The following is a 21,424-nucleotide window of genomic DNA, read 5'->3' on the forward strand; positions in this document are numbered from 1 at the left end:
AAGCTACTTTGTTCTACGTATTCCTCTTGCACGTTACAGATAAAATCCGAAATCAGTGGCTGGTAAACTGAACATTTAGCGTAGATCCTCTACGCACGTTTTGGTGCTCAGTAACCCTCATATGGGCTGGTGTCCTACTTCTCCCTTAAATAGAGGTTTCAGAAGTAGCCTGATTGCATGAATGATGACGACACCATCTTTTCGTAACAACAGGGAGTTATGGTTAAAATAGCACTCCCAGTTAGGACCTACTGTGATGATCGAGAATGGTCATCTAGCTAATGAGACGTGAATCCATGCTTAGCACACACAAAAAGTAGGATTTCATCATGGCATGGATTATAAGAGTCCCTCGAAAGTTAAATGGGAACAAATGTCAGAGGTTGTTACGCATTTCCTAGAACTTATTTTTGATCTCTGCACATTGGTGCTCTGTATCATTCCTTGGCGCTACCGGGTGATATCCGGCAAACACGACAGTTCGAACATCAACTGCGACCTGCTGATATGATCTTTATTTATACCACTTTATCACGAGTCTATTCCTGTGGTGTGGACAGTAGCCCTGCTAGTAAATGTCATTTTTGCAGGTCAAAATATCAGCAAGCAATAAAAATAAATGTAGTCCACAGCATTCATACTGACTTCCGAAACAGGCATAAGTCCAATAGAACATCAAATGAATGTCACAGATGACATATTACCACCACTTTCTGTATGGGTACAGCTGTGCAAGTGTGCTGAAAATACGGATCCTGGTGCGACTGTTGACTTGCTGAAACAGATAATACGATCACCCCGACAAAACGTCTTTATTCCATTGTTCCATGGTTCAGTCACAATGTTGCAGCGCCCCCCTGTCACTGATAAATTCCGATATCGTTGACTCAACAACAGCTCATCCATTGCAGAGCCTAGTATTCACTGGTGTGGGAATAGCCATGTACTCTGAAAGATTTGAGCTGTTAGAAGAGACGTCAGTTGTTTCGCAGTTAGAAAATGCATGAAAGAAGCATAGATATAGCTGCGGTCTCACCGTAATTCGCACACTTTCAGGAGATGCTATTGGCAGCAGCTCGTGAACATCAAGGGCATTGCGAGTTCCGACAGTGATGAATAAGAAGCGGCAAATAAAGTTCCTTTTAGTTCTGAATTAATTTTGCATTTTAACCGAAGTTATTTATAATAACATCCAGTTTATTAAATATTCTTAATCTTCGAAAGTAAATTTACAGATATACGCTTGATCCAGAGGAAGCAGCTAGCTTCTTGAGGTACAACGTCATTATTCGCTTGGTATGTTTCCTACCTTATTGTATGCGATTCTTCCCCATAAGCAATTGTAGTCTTACTCTCAACTTACCACGAATATGGTAATGTGTCAGTTGTCAATTAACGTAAAGTTATTTGAACATACAAATTTTGATTTTTGTAGTTAGCATCTACTTGCATGCATAAATACCAAATGCCGCCTTTCTGACTTTGACACTAGGCCTTTGTTGCATTTTCAGACGCTTAGTATTCTTTTCAAAATAAATGAAGGTCAAAAGAAATTTTCCTGCATACGTCTTCACGCAGTCCAGACATATTAAATAGTTCCTAGTAAACATCTCATGATACAGAGCTTTTCATTGCGACTCGTAGGAGTCTGTTTGGTATTTTCATGTTCGCTAAGGGTTAAAAAATGGATTAACTGTATGACAGTAACGCCTTTGTATTTAAACAATCTCCTGTGTCAACCTGAAGGTGTTAAGGTGTTTGCTAAGGCAATTTTTTTTACAATCGGTTTCTTTCCCAGAAATCTTTCCAAAGATTTCCTCTGAATTGAACCCGATCATGCGCTCTCCTTATTGTTTCACATTGTCTCCCATACACGGTATAAAAAATGTTTCAGAATGTTGAGGAACAGGATGGAGGCAAGTCTTTAATATTACAGTATTTTTTCGGCTTCCGTACCTCAACCGCTAAAGTGGAGCCCTTATAGGATCACTTTGCTGTCCCATATTCCTGTCTGTGCGAATGTTAAGACCCCTGTTTCTCAGGAACGTTTAGATGTATCTAGCTGGCCGCGCGGGATTAGCCGAGCGGTCTCAGGCGCTGCAGTCATGGACTGTGCGGCTGCTCCCGGCGGAGGTTCGAGTCCTCCCTCGGGCATGGGTTTGTGTGTTTATCCTTAGAATAATTTAGGTTAAGTAGTGTGTAAGCTTAGGGACTGATGACCTTAGCAGTTAAGTCCTATAAGATTTCACACAGATTTGAACATTTTTTTATGTATCTAGCTGAAATTTGTCACACCCTAAGGTCTACTGTCACCTGGCGGTGAAACAATTTAAACTCCTAAGTCATTTCAAAAAAGATACTGCCATTTGTAGCACATATTTTGATACTCGCAATTTCACTCCTCATAACCTTTAGATGAACTATTTATATACAATAATTAAGATTGTGCGGAACCATCAGTCCCGCTCGCACTTTTCCTCCTTTCTTTTTTTTTCAGGTGGGATTAAACGGCGCTTAGATCCTCAAAACTCATCGCACCACTTCACATTTGTCTGTAATAAACGCGACCTGTTCATTATGATATATAATGTACTGCTGCACGGTAAATTATTTCTATATTCTTACTGTCATGTATCAGACAAGGAGGAATTTGTTCATCAGTTGACAGTAAATAACTGTACTTTGTCCCGTGGAAGAACTCTGTTCCCTTCAATCGTACATTTGTAGATAAGTGTATAGTACTAATGACAAATGATATTTGCAAAAACTCTGTTCCCTTCAATCGTACATTTGTAGATAAGTGTATAGTACTAATGACAAATGATATTTGCAACTGGTAGCGCAGTCTGCCGCTAACCCACGAACTAAAGCATGGCTGGCCGCTGTTTTGGTACACACCTTCTCGGTGTCTGCACTGTAAACAATGGGAGAGGCTGATCTACGGAGGCGCACAAGTGGTGGCCGATCCCGCCTCCCCTAGCTCTCAGGGAAAGGAAAAAAAGAGTGTTAGCAAGCACTATGTGCCAGGGGTAGAACTGACTTGGAGAACTCGACAGAAATTGTATGGAACATGTTTCACTGCTAAGGAAGAACGGAGTCTTTGATCTAACAGCTCTTCCATCGTATAAAGGCAACAATATGACGGAGGAACAGTTATTTGGAAATCAGTTCAAATGGTTCAAAAATGGTTCAAATGGCTCTGAGCACTATGGGACTTAACATCTGAGGTCATCAGTCCCCTAGAACGTAGAACTAATTAAACCTAACTAACCGAAGGACATCACACAGATCCATGCCCGAGGCAGGATTCGAACCTGCGACCGTAGCGGTCGCGCGGTTCCAGTCTGAAGCGCCTAGAACCGCTCGGCTACACTGGCCGGCTGGAAATAAGTGTTGACTTTTATAGAAAACCCCTCTCTTTCATTTTTTTTCCCTTTCCCTTGCTCCCCAAGTGTCCAATAAATAGCGATTAAAACGACGTATGTACTGTAATTTATACGGTACGCATGGGGTATGTTCTGTAGGCATTCTTTCTTTAAATAATATACTACTAAACTTTCAAGAAATGCCCAGTGTTCTTGGAAATGCTTTCGTAAGGTATTGTTAAGATGGTGAGAGTTAATTTAGCGCTTATCAACTAGTCCGTAGTAAACACGGTTTTGAACATGTGCCATCTATGTCGACAGGCTGACTTCAGGCCTGCACGTTAGATCACAGCTGCACGGCTACGTCTTTCAATGCTGCAGCCTCCTGCTACAGGAAGGCTAAGGAATTTTATTATCTTATTTTCTGCCAAAAATGTGTAGATGTCTGAACTGGACGAAAATTAGGTAATCCAAATAAAGAGCTCTCTGGAAGAAATCTATTTTGGTAACATAACTGCCATTATAATTTAAGGTAGAAGTTGTTCTTCTAAATTCCAGTAAGTAGTTTATAAAATTAACTGCCTATTCTTCTAATTTTGGCTCTTAGACTATGAATTTGTTCACATGTGTAAAAGTTTGTGCAGCAGCCTCTGCTTACACGACAATTAAACAGTACTGCTATCGTAAGTTATTCGTGGTGAGCAAAACGGAACACTCATTTACATATTCTTTACGCACAAGTAAAATATAGTCAACTGACTCATATTTGCATCACCAGTGAACAATTACGAATTCAGAAATTCTTTTTGTAGGCGCAATTCAACAGCTTCGATAAAGACGAAATAGTTCACGGGGGACGGCAGGATGTCAATGTCCGACGGTAACAATATTTCGGCAAGCGACCGTGTAACTGTTATCGGGTGCGCAGTTCATCAGCGCACCTGGTGATGGCACAATGGTCGCTTGCTGAAATGTTGTACCCGCGGTACGCTGATATCCAGCTGTCCACCCGTGAATTATTTCGTCATGACGTACGCCGGGCGAAACTGAAGAATCACAGCTTCAATAAATATTTCATCATTTTACGGTGGTACATCCAGGATATTATTATTATTATTGTTGTTGTTCCGTTTTTTTCGGCTGACATTTTAACAGCCATTCTCAGGATGAGTTACTGGCGTCAGATACCATACGCCTTTAATAAAAGTTACGCACTGGGTTATACACTTCACAGCTGTACTTTTTTTTTTAATTTAAAAATTGTTTTCGGTCCCATTCTGACCATCTTAGTTCTATAAATAACCTGAAAAAAAGAACAACATAACGAAAATATAAAATCGCTATTTCTCTCACTGCAGTCAATAACCAACTAACTTACAGACCATTAGTTTCAGAAATATGCCGTCCCAACTGCTTCTGACAGCGTCCTAAAGACTATAGCAGTGAAATACATGTACAATTACTAATAAAATGTGTAGTACGTGCCAGTTACATTGAAAGTTAAGGGTAGCCATTCTGTCGTACGTTTATTCTGCATTTGTTTTTGCGCCATACCAGATTGATGGTGTTCAAAAAGTGCAAACGAAGAACAGCCATGTATGTTTTTCTTTACAACTATTGAACTTGATGGACTGGAAACCGTTATTGATAACGCTGTGGCGTGGAAGAAGAATCTGATGTGTTTGATTGTTAATGACGGATTACTTTTACAATAGGTCTTTCTTAGTGTCTCGAAATACGTTGAATTATTACCTTCAAACACGCTTTACTTTCATTGTTTGTTAGACTTATCATTCTTTCTTGAAGGTAACCGCAGCTACATTATAATCCATCTATAATTGTGTCTTTCGCGGATCACTGTGTCGTGTTTCGTATCTAGTGGTTATTTTAATTACTGGCGCGAAATGCCCTTCGCCATGCTCTGCACAGTGGATTGTAGAGTATATAATGTAAATGTAGAAGTAGATGTAGATCCGAAAACGGGAAGACGAGGACAATTATAGTGGACCTTTTCTTCCCAAACAGCTTCCTTTCCCTTGCATAGTTGTGACGTATCGACTGACATCTGAGAACTCACAACTTCCAGTTGCTATTTAACATTGCCTGCAATTGTCTTCTATTATGTTTATTTTCATACGAAAGAATTTGTGTAGCAAGCCTAATTGATTTTCACATAGTTTAGTACTAATTATGTCTTATTTCATGAATTTTACATCGGCAACAGCGGTCGTACAACAATCTCGAAATTACACAATGTGTTAATTTATAGAGACGTACAAGAACGCGTGGGCAGGAGATCGTATTTAAAGCTGTGCTCGCGGTATTTCCAGAGCCAGGTGTTAATTGTCGTGGCGCTGAAACAGAATACCGTAACGTTAATTTCACAGGGGCTACGGCTTTGTGGGCGTATTTGATGGATTTCTCTCTCCCGTGTTCATCCGTTCGCTATGTGAAGTGGAAGCCGCGGTATTTCCAAAGATAAGTAAAAGTTCCAAATGATTATGTTGTTCCTCTTTGTAATCATAGTAGCCGGCGGCTCTAGGCGCTTCAGTCCGTAACCGCGCTGCTGCTACGGTCGCCGGTTCGAATCCTGCCTCTGGCATGGATGTGTGTGATGTCCTTTGGTTGGTTAGGTTTAAGTAGTTTTAAGTCCAGGCCGCAGATGTTAAATCCCATAATGCTTAGGGCCATTTTTTGTAATACGATACTTAGTCGTAGATTTTGCTGGTGGCATATCCAGACTAATATAACAAAATCGAATTTATAATCTCTTATAAAACAAAGAACGTTAGTTGTAGCTTCTGCCTGGATAGCTGATGTTCGTAATTTTCAGAGTTTCCCCGTAGTTTGAAAATGTCAATTCATTCTTTTCGTAATAATGTTCTTTTCGTCATGGTATAGTAAAAGTATTTTCTGTACGCAAAATTTTTTTTTTCCCATAAATGTAATATTTTGAAAATTTGACTGTTTCTTTGTACCATGAGTTAGTAAATATTATAACAGATATTACCGTGTTACATTATGGTTTGAAACCCAGTCCACGTGACATCACGAGTGAAATGGCGCATTGTAACATTGAGACATTACTCAGTACACAGATATCTCAGTCGTAGACCACACCCATTCTGTTCCATGAACAGCTCCTGCAGGTTCCAAAGATTATTGTAAATGTAATGCACCACTGATTTTCTATTTAAGTTATCATCAGAATCGAAGTTCAGTTTCCCTGCAGAAGCGATTTCAGTGGCGAAACTTAGCGTTTCTACACCAAACACGCAATTTTGAGAGATTGGATAGGCTTATCAAGTGATGAAGTTATTTCCTAGGAACATATAACCCAAGTATTCCGAACGGTTCATTGTTTTAGTACCGAAAATCCTGTGACAGGGTGTATGACCAGAATGTCTATTATTTTGTGGATCTTTTTTATGTCTGTGATTGATATTAGTGGAAAGCGTTTCATACGCCAAACTTTGCAAAAAGACTTACGGAACTTTTGGAGTGTTCCTCAGACATTACTAGGCTGTTTATACAGTACTATCTATGACGACACGCACCCCTGTAAGTACCAATGTATAAATTATTGGTATACACTAATAAGGGTCTTCCCTACATTGCATTACTCTGTAGCGGCCCCTTCAATTGAAAAGCACCAGTAGATATATAAACCGATTTGTGAACACACAGCAACTATCTCTTTTATATCCAGAATGAATGTTTCACTCCGCATCGGAATGTGCGAAGTTTTGAAACTTTCTTAAAGATTAAAACTGTGTGCCTTATTATAGCGTGTTGATCCACCTGTTGCGCGTTAAACGGCAACGATGGCGTGCCGAAAAGTAATACCTACGAATATTTTTGTGTGAACACTCTCGAAGTTGTTTCATTTAAAAAGCCTTACTAACATTCTACATCTTTATTCTTCATCTCTACATATTTATTCATCAACATGTCACCCTGCGCTACGATCACGTTTCTCCCAACGAGAGACCACTTTGTTTACACCGTTGCTGTAGAATGTTGGACTTTGTTGCCGGAGCCATAACCTCAACTCTGCTTGTACCGCTTCATCAATATCAATGTCAAGTCCTTGATAGTTCCGTCAGGGGCAAAGTATCACTTCGGTATGCCTCTTGGCGGGAAATCGTGACACCAAATACCTGTTCCCAAGACTCCAATAAATTAGGAGGAGCTGTGCCTTGGCGCTGGATGGCATCCCAGATGTTTTACGGCGTCATGATGTGACGCCATAGCGTGCTGTCACCGTGGCACTGGCAATTATGATTCAAATTCATAAAGATCAAGAGCTGCAATGAAAGCATATTTGACATATCTCCAAGAATCGGTTATTGCGCAAGAAGAAATGGAAATTAAACGCACGAATTAATGTAATATAACTAACTCTTGCCATAAATTTTTATATGTATTTCATTCTTAGAAACACATTTTATGTTCAATAAATTGACCCCTGGCTACTACTGCACAGTAAACTTCCACTACTATTTGAAATTTAGGGTTTAGGTATAATCTAGTATAAGCAATGACGAGGCGATTAAATCAAATATCTAATAAACTGGAATATACTTTTAAATGAGAAAAGTAAATTATCCGTGAAACTGTCCTACAGCGAGTTCATAAAAAAGCAAAATTATATTAGTTTTTTATTGTATTTCTGAGCCTCAGATCACACAGTATCATGACCAATTTCGACTTCTTAGTCAGTCATGGTGAGATACTTTGAATCTGTTACGTAGTAACTCACCAACTGAGCGGACAAAATGAGGTGTTCACAATTTATTCACGCATGCCAAAATTGTGTATTCTACAACACCCAGTAAAGCTTGAGGAAGATTGGAGGTCATTGAAGAAGGACTATGACCTCGGAGTGGATATCTGTGACGAATCGTATCGGTCGTGGTCTTCATAAAGAAACGACTCAAGCATTAGCTGCAAGCTGTCTGGGAAAACAACGAAAAACCAGACACGAGACGAGTGGATATAGGTCTACGTCCTGTTTCTCCTGGATCAGAATCTTATGCAGTAATTGCTTCGCCATCTCGCTCAATACCTGTTAAGTGAAACAGTGCAATATGTTAATTGTAAGCCACTTTTTATTTTTTCTGCCTGTATTCAATAACGACAATGTTGTTTGGCTATGTATGTGTGTGTGTGTGTGTGTGTGTGTGTGTGTGTGTGTGTGTGTGTGTGTGTGTGTGTCACCTAGCAGTACACGGTCTTGCAACTCCATAGTTCGTCTATAAACAGCCGGCTCTGGTCTGACGTGAGAGCGAAGCTCATTTGAAGCTTGTTTCGTTGTTTCCTCAGAAAAATACAGCAATAAATCATGCATCTGGACAGGAAGTCTCTACGAAACATTGCAGTAATCCGCTCGATTTAGTCTTATCTTTCACACATGTGTTATTTAAAGCGATTTAGGGAGTCGTGAATTTGTTAGAGGAATAAAGGAGGAAGTAGTTTCATGGCTCATCAGTCATTACAGACAGAGCTCAAATTCGAATTGTGTGAAGGACGGGGAAGGAAATCGGCCGTGCCCTTTGAAAGGAACTATCCCGGCATTTGCCTGGAACTGTTTAGGGAAATCACGGAAACGCTAAATATGAATGGCTGGACGTGGATTTGAACCGTCGTCCTCCAGAATGTGGGTCCAGTGTGATAACCACAGCGTAACCTCGCGCTATCTTGACAGTCGGATGACTGGCTTTGGGTTTGGCGATTGCCTAGAGAACATTACCCGCCATCGTGTCTAATGCCAAGAGTGCAGTGCGTAGGAGGTGGTGTTAGCGAATGGGGGTGTTTTTCTTTGTTATACTGTCCTTATTGCGCTTAAGAGGTTTACAATAACATTCCTGGTTGCATAACATGAAAGGAGACGTATTACCACGAACGTACTGTCGACTCACATGTGTCTCCATTGTATTATTGTATAGGGAACAAAAAATAAGATACCAACTGGATTCAAAATAGGGGTTAACAAAAAGCACATTTTAAACAAAATCGAATTCAAAGAAAGGTACGTTTTCTTCAACATAAAACATGGGAGGAAAATAGTCATCTATGAGCATCAAAGCCAGTAACATTGACGCCCTTCGTGATTAATTTTTGGTGTATGGCAGGATGTAGAAGTCGTAAACGGATTTACGAAATGATACACAATTTTATTTTTCTCACAGCGTTATAAGCTCCTCACGACTGACACAAGATATTCTACGTCTCTGCCATCGTAGCGTCAGTGAATTGAGACGACAGGACGATCAGAGATTCTTCAGTTCAGACACATTACTTGAAATTTCCCACGCAGTGGGATAAAACGATATACAGTGTGGTCAGAAACAGTCGGAAAAGCTTGTAAGGGTGTTGCAGGATAGGTTGTGCTGAGAAATTACTGTTAAGAAAAAAATTCTGTACGTTGCGCTGTTTGCGAATTAATTATCATTGAAGTTAACCAATCAGGCCGTAACGCGTGGGAATTCAAGCGGTTCACTATAAACAATTACTGTCCGTTGTTTCATAGTGTAGATGATAGTGCACACTACTGCTCAGCTTTTGGCTAGTGTTCGCTTCAGTCCCATGTCCAATTTTTGTATCGCCCTCTTGCTCGGTTTTAGGAAACCAAACAAAGCACACGTTTGACGACACCGTCTATGGCGGGACGTTTCAATTTGCGTGCGCAACGGCCTGATTGACTAACTTCAATGCTTATTAGCCTGGAAACCGCGCAACGTATCGAACTTTGTTTTTCTTAACAGTTCTTTCTCAACACAGCCTACCCTGCCACACCCCTACTAGCCTTTCAGACTGTTTCTGACCACCCTGTTTATTTCACATAGAATTCCGTGAATTAGATAACAGGCAGCGAAGTATCGACTGTAGCTAACACTACAGGTTTCTGTCACCTTGGTCACAACAGAATGAGGAGATGGACGTTCGGTTAATCCCGAAGGGGTCGATAATGAGAACTTCGGAGATGAAAACCATAAGAATATTTTTTATCGGTATTAAAATGATATTGTATGTGTATGCGGACCAAGTTATGTCTAAAGGTGGTCCTTGTAGTTGTACTAAGATCCAGAAAAATTTTATCCTGTTGTTCTTGATTGTCATATTTGTAACTCAATCGAAAGCCTCTAAAGTGCTGGACCAGTATTAACAGCCCTTAGTCGTGGGTGTGACTGAGAAAAGGAATAGTGCTTTACAGCCTCTGACTCAAATGAGTTGAGGCCATGGAGTCCAACGATTTTCGGAATGGCTGCCTCACAGTTTCCGCCCACCGGCTCTATCAGGCGCTAGGACGGTGATAACTGTTTTATTCTATTTCTCGTCTCAACTAGTCCTTAACACTTACAGTAGACGTAACAACTAAAATATTAATTTAAATGTAATTTAATTACAACCTAGATATGATTTGGTTGATTAGAATTTCTCTTATAGAAACTTTACAAAAGAGATGAACACAGAAGTTAATCAGCAGTTATATAGCCTTCCGCAATATTTTAATCAATCTGGAAACACTCGGAGAGTTTTTAAACTTCACGATTGCAGAAATCTATTAATTTAGAGTTGAAGACATAGTTCAAATTTGAAACGCATTTTCTTGATGTTTGTGCAGTAAGGAGCTTAAGAGGTAAACATTTGAGCATGCAACAGAAGAAGAGTAGGAATGTGCTGGTGGCGTTATCGCGGAGTGGCAACACTTGATACAGTCTTCTTAATCTGTTTTTGTATTTTTTTTATTTTTTATTGCGGCCTCCACGCGTCTTACTTGTTGACAACGAATGCCAGTTGCACTGGACATAACTCTGTAAGCAGCTCATAGTACACGGCACCTCCCTTGTATCACCAGATGTGTAACATTATCGTTGTGGACTTACGCAGATTGATAAGATGTTGTTGTTAGGGCTGATCTATTTCTTTCTTTTAATGTAGTTAGCAGCACGGCATCATGTCTTCTCACCAGTAAAGATTATCGATAGGTGTGCTACATGAGACAGACGATAAAATTTAAGCAAAATTTCTTACAAAATATGGCCACCCATTGGGTTGAATGAGATCTTACAGTAAACTGGCAGTCTTGTTAGTTGACTCGTGTAGTTGAAAAAAAAAAATGGTTCACATGGCTCTGAGCACTATGGGACTTAACATCTGACGTCATCAGTCTGTAGAACTACTTAAACCTAACTAACCTAAGGACATCACACACGTCCATGCCCGAGGCAGGATTCGAACCTGCGACAGTAGCTGCAGCGCGCTTCCGGACTGAAGCGCCTAGAACCGTTCGGCCACAGTGGCCGGCTGTAGTTGAAAACACTCCCTGGTTTCATGATTTATATTTACCATGATTTTTGTAAACTGCTTAAGGTAAATACGGGGATCATTCCATCGAAAGAATATGGAAATTTAACTTTCCCATCCTCCCTGCCAAACCTCCAGTAACCTCATTGTCAGCGGGTGTTAAACCCTAATCTTCATACCTTCCTTTTTTCCTTGACTTTTGAAATTTGTTCGTTGAATATGATGAATAATTCACGCCAAAACGATCCTCCTAAAACAGCACAAATGTTACGAGCGGCATCCACCTCCTAATGCTCTCTTCCCCTTTATCTACATCTACGTGATTACTCTGCTATTCACAATAAAGTGCCTGGCAGTGGGTTCAATGAACCACCTTCATGCTGTCTCTCTATCGTTCCACTCTCGAACGGCACGCGGGAAAAACGAACACTTGAATTTTTACGTACGAGCCCTGATGTCTTATTTTATAGTGATGAACATTTCTCCCTATGTGGGTGGGTGCCAACAGAATGTTTTCGCAATCTGAGGAGAAAACTGGTGATTGAAATTTCATGAGAAGATCACGTCGCAACGAAAAGAGCCTTTGTTTTAATGATTGCCACTCCAATTCACGTATCATGTCTGTGACACTGTCTCACCTATTTCGCGATAATATAAAACGAGCTGCCCTTCTTTGTACTTTTTCGACATCTTTTATCTTATGAATATTCAAAGCGAAGAAGTCACAAATGTTGCACTCTTTCCATTTGACGCACGGTTTTCTAGCACTTGTCAATCTTCTTCATAACCAACAAATGTGCAACATAAAATATGTCACCACAAGTAAAATACTAGAACTTCAGTATATCCGAGAAAGGAAATCCCGCGGTCAAACCCTGAAGAACAGGTGATAGTCGATCGACCGCCGTGTCATTCTCATCCATTCATCATTGGATGTGGTATGGAGGGGCATGGGGTCAGCACACAGCACTTCCGGCCATTGCCGACGTTCCGACCTTGGAGCTGCAATCGCTCAATCAGGTAACTCCTTAGTTGGCATCACGAGGATGCGAGCACCTCAAGCCAGTCCTGCCCCTAAGGAAAAATCCCTGGCAGTACCACGATAAAAAAAAAAAAAAAAAAAAAAAAAAAAAAAAAAAAAAAAACTACTTACCTTCAGATATCTCCAAGTATTACCTCGGAGTTCAGAAGACAAGCATAATTTATCCTGAGATGCTTCCAATCTGTCAGCCATTAATGATGTTCGAAAAATGTATGTACCTGTTTTAGGTTTTCCAATAGGAGTCGCACTGGCCTATATTCAGTGCCAGCTTCCGACAGCCCTACGTACTTGCTGGTAATGGTCATGGATTTAGTACCTTCAGCCGTTACCCGACAGTTCCTCTTATGTTTACCGCACATACACTTCCCATCGATAGGCCACTCGCATTTATTAAGCAGGCCAGTCATTTCTGGAAGGAAAGCAATATCTGTGGGAGGGATAATACTTGAGGTACTGGGATATCCCAGGTCTGAGACAGTTAAAGCAGCCTCCATATTTATTTAACTCTAGGCAGAAGTGTCCATATCTTCTGTAGCTTTACCGCATCTTTCTGAGTAGTGCTATAATGATTAGCATGTTACTTTTCTTAGTGACTGCTGTGAATATGTCGTGTCAGTTTTGATGGAAACTGCATTACTGTGTTGCACGTGAAGTGCTGTAGTCCTCAGACAACCTAAGGCGCCAATGCCTTTCAGTTGTAGGTCACACGAGTGTTTTGTAAGAAATGTCCCTTGTAGACTGACTGCATTTTTCCAGCATCCTACCATTTAACCATAGTCGCCATCTTCTTTACCTACGAATGAGGTAAAGTGATAATTTCGTACCTTATCCTCGCAAGTAGTTAATCCCAGATATGTAGGTGAGTCTAGTGATTGCAATCGCGTCACATTGATGCACTGGATACTGTCTGAATACTTGTGCGGCTTTTTTCATAAAGTACTTCATTATAGATAACTGCATCGTCTGCAAATAGTCTGCAATTATTCCCAATATTATATACCAGGTCATTAATACACAACATGAACAGCGAGGGTACCAATACACTTCCATAAGGGACACCTAATGTGACTTCTAGATCTGTCGATGACATACTATAGAAGATAACGTACTGCACCATCCCTAGAAAGAAATCGGCCATCCAGCCATAAATTTCTTTCCATACTCGATACGATAGTACTTCAGTTAATAAACTTTGGTAATTTTTGAGGTATGTTTCGGAAACCAAAAAAATACTGCATTTATCCGATTGCCTTGACACACAGCTTTCATGATGTCATGTGAGAAATGTATTAGTTGGATTTCGCATGACTGATGTTTTTGAAATGCATGGTAGTTGGCGTTGAGAACGTCATTCTGTTCGGGATAGCTCATTATGTTTGAGCTCAGAATATATTATAAGATTCTACGACTAATGGGAGTGATGGATACGAGAGGATAGCTTTATGGATTATTTTTGCCACCTATCTTGTAGACAGGAAACACTTCTTGCTTTTTCCAGTTACTGGCACAGTTTTATTTCGAAGGATCTACAGTATATTGTGGTTAAAAGAGATGTCACCTAACTCGCAAATTGTGAAGATGAACTGATGTGGATTACATCGGGCCCTGAGGCCAAATCCAAAGTTAGTAAATTAAGCTGGTTCGAATTTAAGCTTGAGTAGTACTCCTGTCACTTCCTTCATAAAAGAATGTTCAAAGACGAAGTTCAGAATATCTGTTTCTGCTTTGATACTTTCAATTTTAGTTCCTCTGTGATTCCTGAGTATCTGGACTTCAGATTTGGTGCCACCGACAACGTTTGTACATGACCAGAATTTCGTTGTGGACCCGTTTCATCACAACTGTTTTTCTCCACCCTTCCTAAAGAGCTCAAAAATGGCTCTGAGCACTATGGGACTTAACTTCTGATGTCATCAGTCCCCTAGAACTTAGAACTACTGAAAACCTAAATAACCTAAGGACATCACACACATTCATGCCAGAGGCAGGATTCGAACCTGCGACCGTAGCGGTCGCACGGTTCCAGACTGTAGCGCCTAGAACCGCTCGGCCACTCCGGCCAGCCCTGAATAGCTCGTTCATGAGGTTTTGCTGTTGACGTTTAATATACCTTGTAAAATATTTTGCTGTTGACGTTTAATATACCTTGTAAAATATATCGTTAAAGATGTGGACTCTGTGTTATTTCTGACCTGCTTCCCCATTCAGCATTACGTATGTTGGCGCTTCAATGCTTAATTGCCTTTCAGTGTTTTTAAGAGTGTGATAATGCATTCCAATTGATGTCCCGGTCATAAGCATCGTGGTTATCTACCATATCACTGAGCGCCAGTTCAGAGGTCACGGAACACTTTGTAATCTACAGGCATAGACATCTTCTATCGCGGACCAAGAACTTACAGAATATCTGGCAAGACGAATTGTAGCTGTTTCGCGCGTCAAAAGTGGTCCAGTGCGCTGTGAACGTCTCTCGCAGTTCCCACCATTCCATTTCCGACTATGTCATCACCATGTTGTCATAAGCATGTTTCCCATTCACGATAGCACCGTTGTCATTTCTGGTAATTTCTCATAAGACTTTTTCAAGTGCTACGTCAAACAGTGTCTGTGACACAGCTTCAACCATTGTGTATATCCAAACAGCGTACAACTGATATGCAAGTCAAAAACTACTTTTTTGTTATTCAGGAGTGGAAGTTGTAAAACTGAGAGTGACCCTGGCCCTGTGGAGGGTAGGTAAAATGTAAAAACGGTTTCTACCAGTTTTCGATGTTAGACTCAATGACTTACGAACGACAGGTATTTAAAGGAGATGCATAAAAAGGCGTACGTTTAGCGCGATAACTAGGACGCGTCGTACTGCCTTCTCGTCCTCCTCGTGGTCGGTGAGCCGTTTAATGGCCTACCGCAGAGGCGCCTTGAAGTCAGCAGCCAAACAAATAAATATGCGCTAACGGCGTCGTTTTTATGGTCCGTACAGCCTGCTTGCAGGTTCCTCTGTGTACCCTGCTGAGGCTGCAAATTGCTACAGCTCTTCCGTCATCTGTGTGCCCCGTTAACGCACTGTCAGTCGCGGTAGCTCGCCCACCGACTTAACACAAATATTTGTCACTGCGCACTCATCTTCCGCTTACTTAGTGTAAACAGCCGCAATAACTTTACCGGCGGTGGTAGTCTTTCGGTAAGGGCACTGAACTGTCTTTGTGATATGTGTACCTAAGGCAATTAGCGTTGAGGTGCTACACAGACACTGGATTTCTGTTATGAGCCGTCTCTGATGGTCACATTTATCGCGTGGTTTTATTTAGAAAGAACCCCTCATAAAATTCAACAGACTCATTTCAGATGTGTTTGAAATTTGCGTGAATGCTTGGATTCAAGTAATCACGTCTGGACTTCAACAGTAAACTAGAAACGTGTTCTTCCTGTTACACACACACTCTGCCCCATGAACACACACTCACGAGCATGCGCCCCCCCCCTCTCCGTTATCTGTGTACTACGATCATTTCATGAGCAATTGCGACGGTCAATTGTCACTTGGTAATGACCTGTGTAACTGAAAACCAGTTTATGACCAATCAGTTGTCTGATATCAGGAAATATTTTACTCTTTTGGTACCTTTACTCTGTTCTTACATGGCCTGTGGGAAAAATTCACTGAACATTGCAGTTCAATTAGATTTGTATCTAGTAATGTGTAGCGTCACCTTCGGCGATGGTGGTGGCTGCGACGTGTCGTAGCAGGTACAACACGAGACATCAAAAGCGCTGAGGAGCCATCCTGATCCTTTAGTGCACAAACAGTGTGCAGAACATTCGGAGGTTGGTCGGAGATGAGTTCCAGGCGTGCACATATCGCTCGAGGCCTTTCCAGAGATGTTCAGTAGGACTGAGATAGTGTGACCTGGAAAGTTCCAAAAGTACACGCTCCTGATGAGTACGTGTTGGAGCAACAGTGACGTGGACGTCTTTGATCAAACCCAGTTAATTTTGGGCACTGATGGATCGGTCTGAGATGGAATGGATATCTTACGCTTTTGAGGTACTTTATAGTACGTGCCACGACACCTCGACATCGTCATCGGCGCCAAAAGGGTTGCTCCATTCTACTAGATAGCTATCTCCAGTTCTGTTTCTCATCAAAGCTCAACATTTTTATTGTTGAAAACGTCAGTGCAGGTTTCACAACTCTCTGTTCCACGCTGAACTGTGAGCTCTCCATTGTGGACAATAAAACCAAACACTACTTCCGATTGGCCTGTTAGGTTACTTCAAGCACTCATGGAACCTACCAGCACATAGTTCTACCTCTGAAGACGAAACACACGATCGAACTGGTAATTTGTTCAGAGATACACCTTTCCTGGGTTTATATCTACCAAATTTCAGTATTTAAAGCATTGGCGTACTTTTCACGTACAGACATTTGCTGCCAGTTTTGACTATCCGCTGAAAGATTTCCCTGGTAAGTGAACCCCGTTAGTGCTCCTGTCCAGGGTTTGTAGTGTTACACTATTAAGTAAAGTGTTTTTAACTACCGACTTTAGTTAATGCTTTGCTATTAATATGACAAACATTTCGGCACATGATCGACAGATTTTGTTATGTTACATCTCTGATGCTCTCGGTCAAGTAAGGTGCTAGTGAGGTTAAATCACTGGACACTTGTTATGGAAGACGACGCTTGAATTTTCGTCTCGCTAATATGAGTTTCAAAAAAAAAAAAAAAAAAAAAAAAATGGCTCTGAGCACTATGGGACTTAACTTCTGAGGTCATCAGTCCCCTAGAACTTAGAACTACTTAAACCTAACTAACCTAAGGACATCACACACATCCTTGCCCGAGGCAGGATTCGAACCTGCGACCGTAGCGGTCGCGCGGTTCCAGACTGTAGCGCCTAGAACCGCTCGGCCACTCCGACCGGCAATATGATTTTCAATGGTTTTCTTAAATAACTGTAGGGGATGGTTTCTTCACAAAGTACGCGGCCGACTTGTTTCCCTGTACTTCAGATGAATTTGTGTGCAGTCTCTAATGACCTGGATGTCGTCGGAATGATCAAAATCTGGTAAAACAAGCACTGCATCTGTATATCTACGATGGTAAGTGAGATACAGTATTTCCCCCGTCACTTGGACAAGGTCAGACCAGCAGTGCCTGACTCACGGTTGTGCTTTTTCAGGCAAAGAGTTGCCCTATAATCTAATGTGAAATTAAATTTTTAAATACTGTTACTAAACTTGACCACGATACTTAAAATTATACCAATGTTAGATGTTATGAGGCTCAGCATGATCGGCTGATAAGTTTCCTCCATTTTACGTAAAAACATACTGTACAGGTGTTCTTGAACTACCTCGTTTGCTTTTGACTTATTAGGTAAAAAACAATTTTTGCACCAAAAATTGTAAAAACTATTTAGTTAATCCTTATCAAGCTAAAATATTAAAATGACAGCACTGCATTTAATATATGTAATGATGGATCTGTACCAATTTTCAAGATGATTATGTGATGTAACAAAAGGTACAGAAACGAGCAAAGAGACAGTTCAGAGGTCACTGTCTACCCTCGGTTCCCTTTGAAAACTTCTGGAAGTCAACATTTTAAAGTTACCGAGTTGAGGATTTTATACAACATAAACAGAGTACAGTTTTACTCATAAAAAGTGGTAACATCGTTAATCTTCAACTAACAACGATAAAAATAATTTTATAGTAAAAAAGGATGCCAAATGGGCACTGCTGCTGACACTGGAAACGATCTTACAACAATCGTTCCGTTTACTGACCACAGTGAGAGTAAAGATCGACTCGTCTACTTCGATCGTTGTCAGTTGTACGTGGTGTGTTACGCTTCGCTATAGAATGTGCCGTGATTCTGTCTGCGACGGTTTCTGATTAGCCACTGATAGCGTTAATGACGACTGATACAATTGGTTTTCGGCCGAATGAGATATTGCGTTTATGTAGCGCAAATGTGTAAAAGTGAACTTACTTGGATTAATGATTTGCTGATAAGCCTGTGTTTAGATGTTTTGTTGTGTGTGCCGCCCACTGTGTTACAGAAAATTGTGTGGCAAGAGACGTAATTTATTGAACACTTTTAAAGCGGACACTTAACTTACGCGATTTGCAGACAGGACGATAATTAGGTATACTTGTTATTTCAAGTGGAAATCATCTCTGAACTGTGTCGAGTGCTGAATACCCGAAGAAAACTTCAAAGATTTGCAAAATTAGTTTGTGTCCGTATGAACGTTTATCAGAATATACTGGTTTGTTAAACGACAGTAGACTTTTCTTTCTCGTTACAATCCGTGACTCATCTGCATTGTTCTTAGAGAGTTGGAACATTTTACTTAAGTTTCGACATGCTGAGTTGTGGAATGTGAACTGAGAATTATGGACAGCACGTTCTCCATTACTCTCTGGCTGTCCGCACCAATAGTTTTCGGGTCCTTGTGAAAGGCTGTGATATTAAAAAATCGCACACAACTTTGAAACCTTCCACCTTTAAAAAACGTTAAAAACTGAAAGGACAGAGGGTTAGTTTTTACCCTCATCCTCACAGAAGCTCATACTTATTCCATTCCCATTCAACCAAATCATTCTATTACGTTTTGGATTATAAAGAACGATGCTTTGGCAGAAGACACTGTTACTTGTCACAAGAGGTTATTTCCGTAACGCGATAAGCACACGAGAGAAAACATTCACCACGGTCAAATTGGAATATACAGGGTGGCAGCCGGTCAAGGAATATTTTAGGGAATTGGTTTAAAAAATTCAGTTCGAATCCTACCTCGGGCATGGAAGTGTGTGACCTCCTTAGGTTAGTTAGGTCTAAGTAGTTCTAAGTTCTAGGGGACTGATGACCTCAGATGTTAAGTCCCGTAATGCCCAGAGCCATTTGAACCATTTTTTTATAATCTGGCTAATTTGCGCTCTATTTTAAGCAAAAACTAGTTATTCACGCATCTCTATGTTTTTGAAGTCGTATCTCCTGAACTATATGTCGTACAGCCATATAATTTGGCAGGTGCATTCTGTGGTATATGCGGATACTGTCTGAAAATTATGTTACGAACAGTGACAGAGCTAGTGGTAAATAAATAATAAATAATAACTTAGAGTGTTATGCCTGGTGAAGTTTAACTACAGGAACCGTGAACATTTAGTAAGTGATAAACTTTCTTGCTCCAACAATTTTGTCGGTGTTACAAAGTTCCGTAAAGGTATTAAATTGTATCTAAACTTTTTTTGGAAGTTGCTAAGTCTTCTCATTCGTAAAATCTGAATTAATATAGTACAGGTTTTTGCGTGGCGTCAGTTACAATGTCTCAAGACGGTCACACAGTTTCTAACTGTACTGAATGAATTGACTTTGACAGCATTTACACTTTTAATTTCGATCTGCAATTACACGAAATATTGAAAATCGAATTGTTGTTGCCCCTGGAAGCCGTTAGATAGACAACCTGCCATTAGTACTCGGTTCCGGGATAACGGTTTAGTAATATAGATGTATGTGAAATGTAAACTTTTCCACTAAGTTCGAATTTAGTTGTGAACACATGCATGGACAGTTTCCTCTTTGCTCGTTAAAACGGTTCTCATCTGCAAGAGTGTCTAATATTTTAATAATCCATATAATAATAGCCTGTATTAAAATTTGAAGAAACATATTCTTCAATTACAAGTAGGTTGAATCATTGGGTAAGTACGCCTATATCCTTCTGGCTCTCGAGTTCTCGTCACTTTATTCATCTTGACCCCCCCCCCCCCCCCAGCCAATCATGCAGATGAGAAATTACGAGGGTGAGTCAAATGAAAACCTTAAATTTGTAATAACAAATCAAAATTTTCGCACCGTTATCCTGTAAGTTGGTAAGCGTGCAACAAACAGCGTGTAGAATGACCTGCAGGTGGCAGCATAGTGCAGATGCACACATATCGTCGCAGTATCAGTATAAAGATAGCCGCCCCACTTGCGACTTGCATCAGGGAAGAACAGCGTTCTGTTGTTCAGTTTTTGCGTAGTGAAGGTGTGAAACTTATTGAAATTCATCGACTAATGAAGGTTCAGTACGGTGATGCATGTTTGTCACAGCAACAAGTGTACGAATGGAGTAGGAAGTTCGCAAATGGTGTGGCTTCCGTGGAAGATGCTCCTCATCCAGGTCAGGCACAATGAGTTGTGACTCCACAGAACATTGCAGCAGTTGAAGCCATAGTGAAGGAAAACCGCTGAGTGACACTGAATGACATTTCAGCATGTTTACAGATTAGGCATGGGTCAGCGCACCACATTGTGCATGATGTGCTCCAGTTTCACAAAGTGTCTGCAAGATGGGTGCCGCGGCAGCTGACTCCTGAAACGAGAGAACGACGTGTTGATGCTTGTGAAGAACTTCTTCGGCGCTTTGAACGAGAAGGTGATGGCTTCCTTGCAAGAATCTGGGTTCACTTCCACCAACCGGAAACTAGGAGAGCGAGCAAGGAATGGCGCCATTCCTCATCACCAAAACCAAAGACGTTTCGAACAGAACCGTCACCAGGGAAGATTATGCTACTCTCTTTTGGGGAGAAAAATCCGTCATTTTGGAGCATTTCATGCCTAGAGGGACCACTGTCACCAGTGCATCATACACAGATCTCCTAAAAAATCATCTGCGGCTTGCAATCAAATCAAAGCGACGTG

The 21,424-nt window shown here is 40.8% G+C and overlaps 1 protein-coding gene across 1 annotated transcript in view; it reads left to right on the plus strand.

The window, feature by feature from the left end:
• Positions 1-21,424, plus strand: part of LOC124556114 (titin-like) — a 161,115-nt gene that overhangs the window by 7,013 nt on the left and 132,678 nt on the right. The window lies entirely within an intron of this gene.

Source organism: Schistocerca americana, chromosome X, assembly GCF_021461395.2.
Source record: "Schistocerca americana isolate TAMUIC-IGC-003095 chromosome X, iqSchAmer2.1, whole genome shotgun sequence".
Lineage (NCBI taxonomy): Eukaryota > Metazoa > Arthropoda > Insecta > Orthoptera > Acrididae > Schistocerca > Schistocerca americana.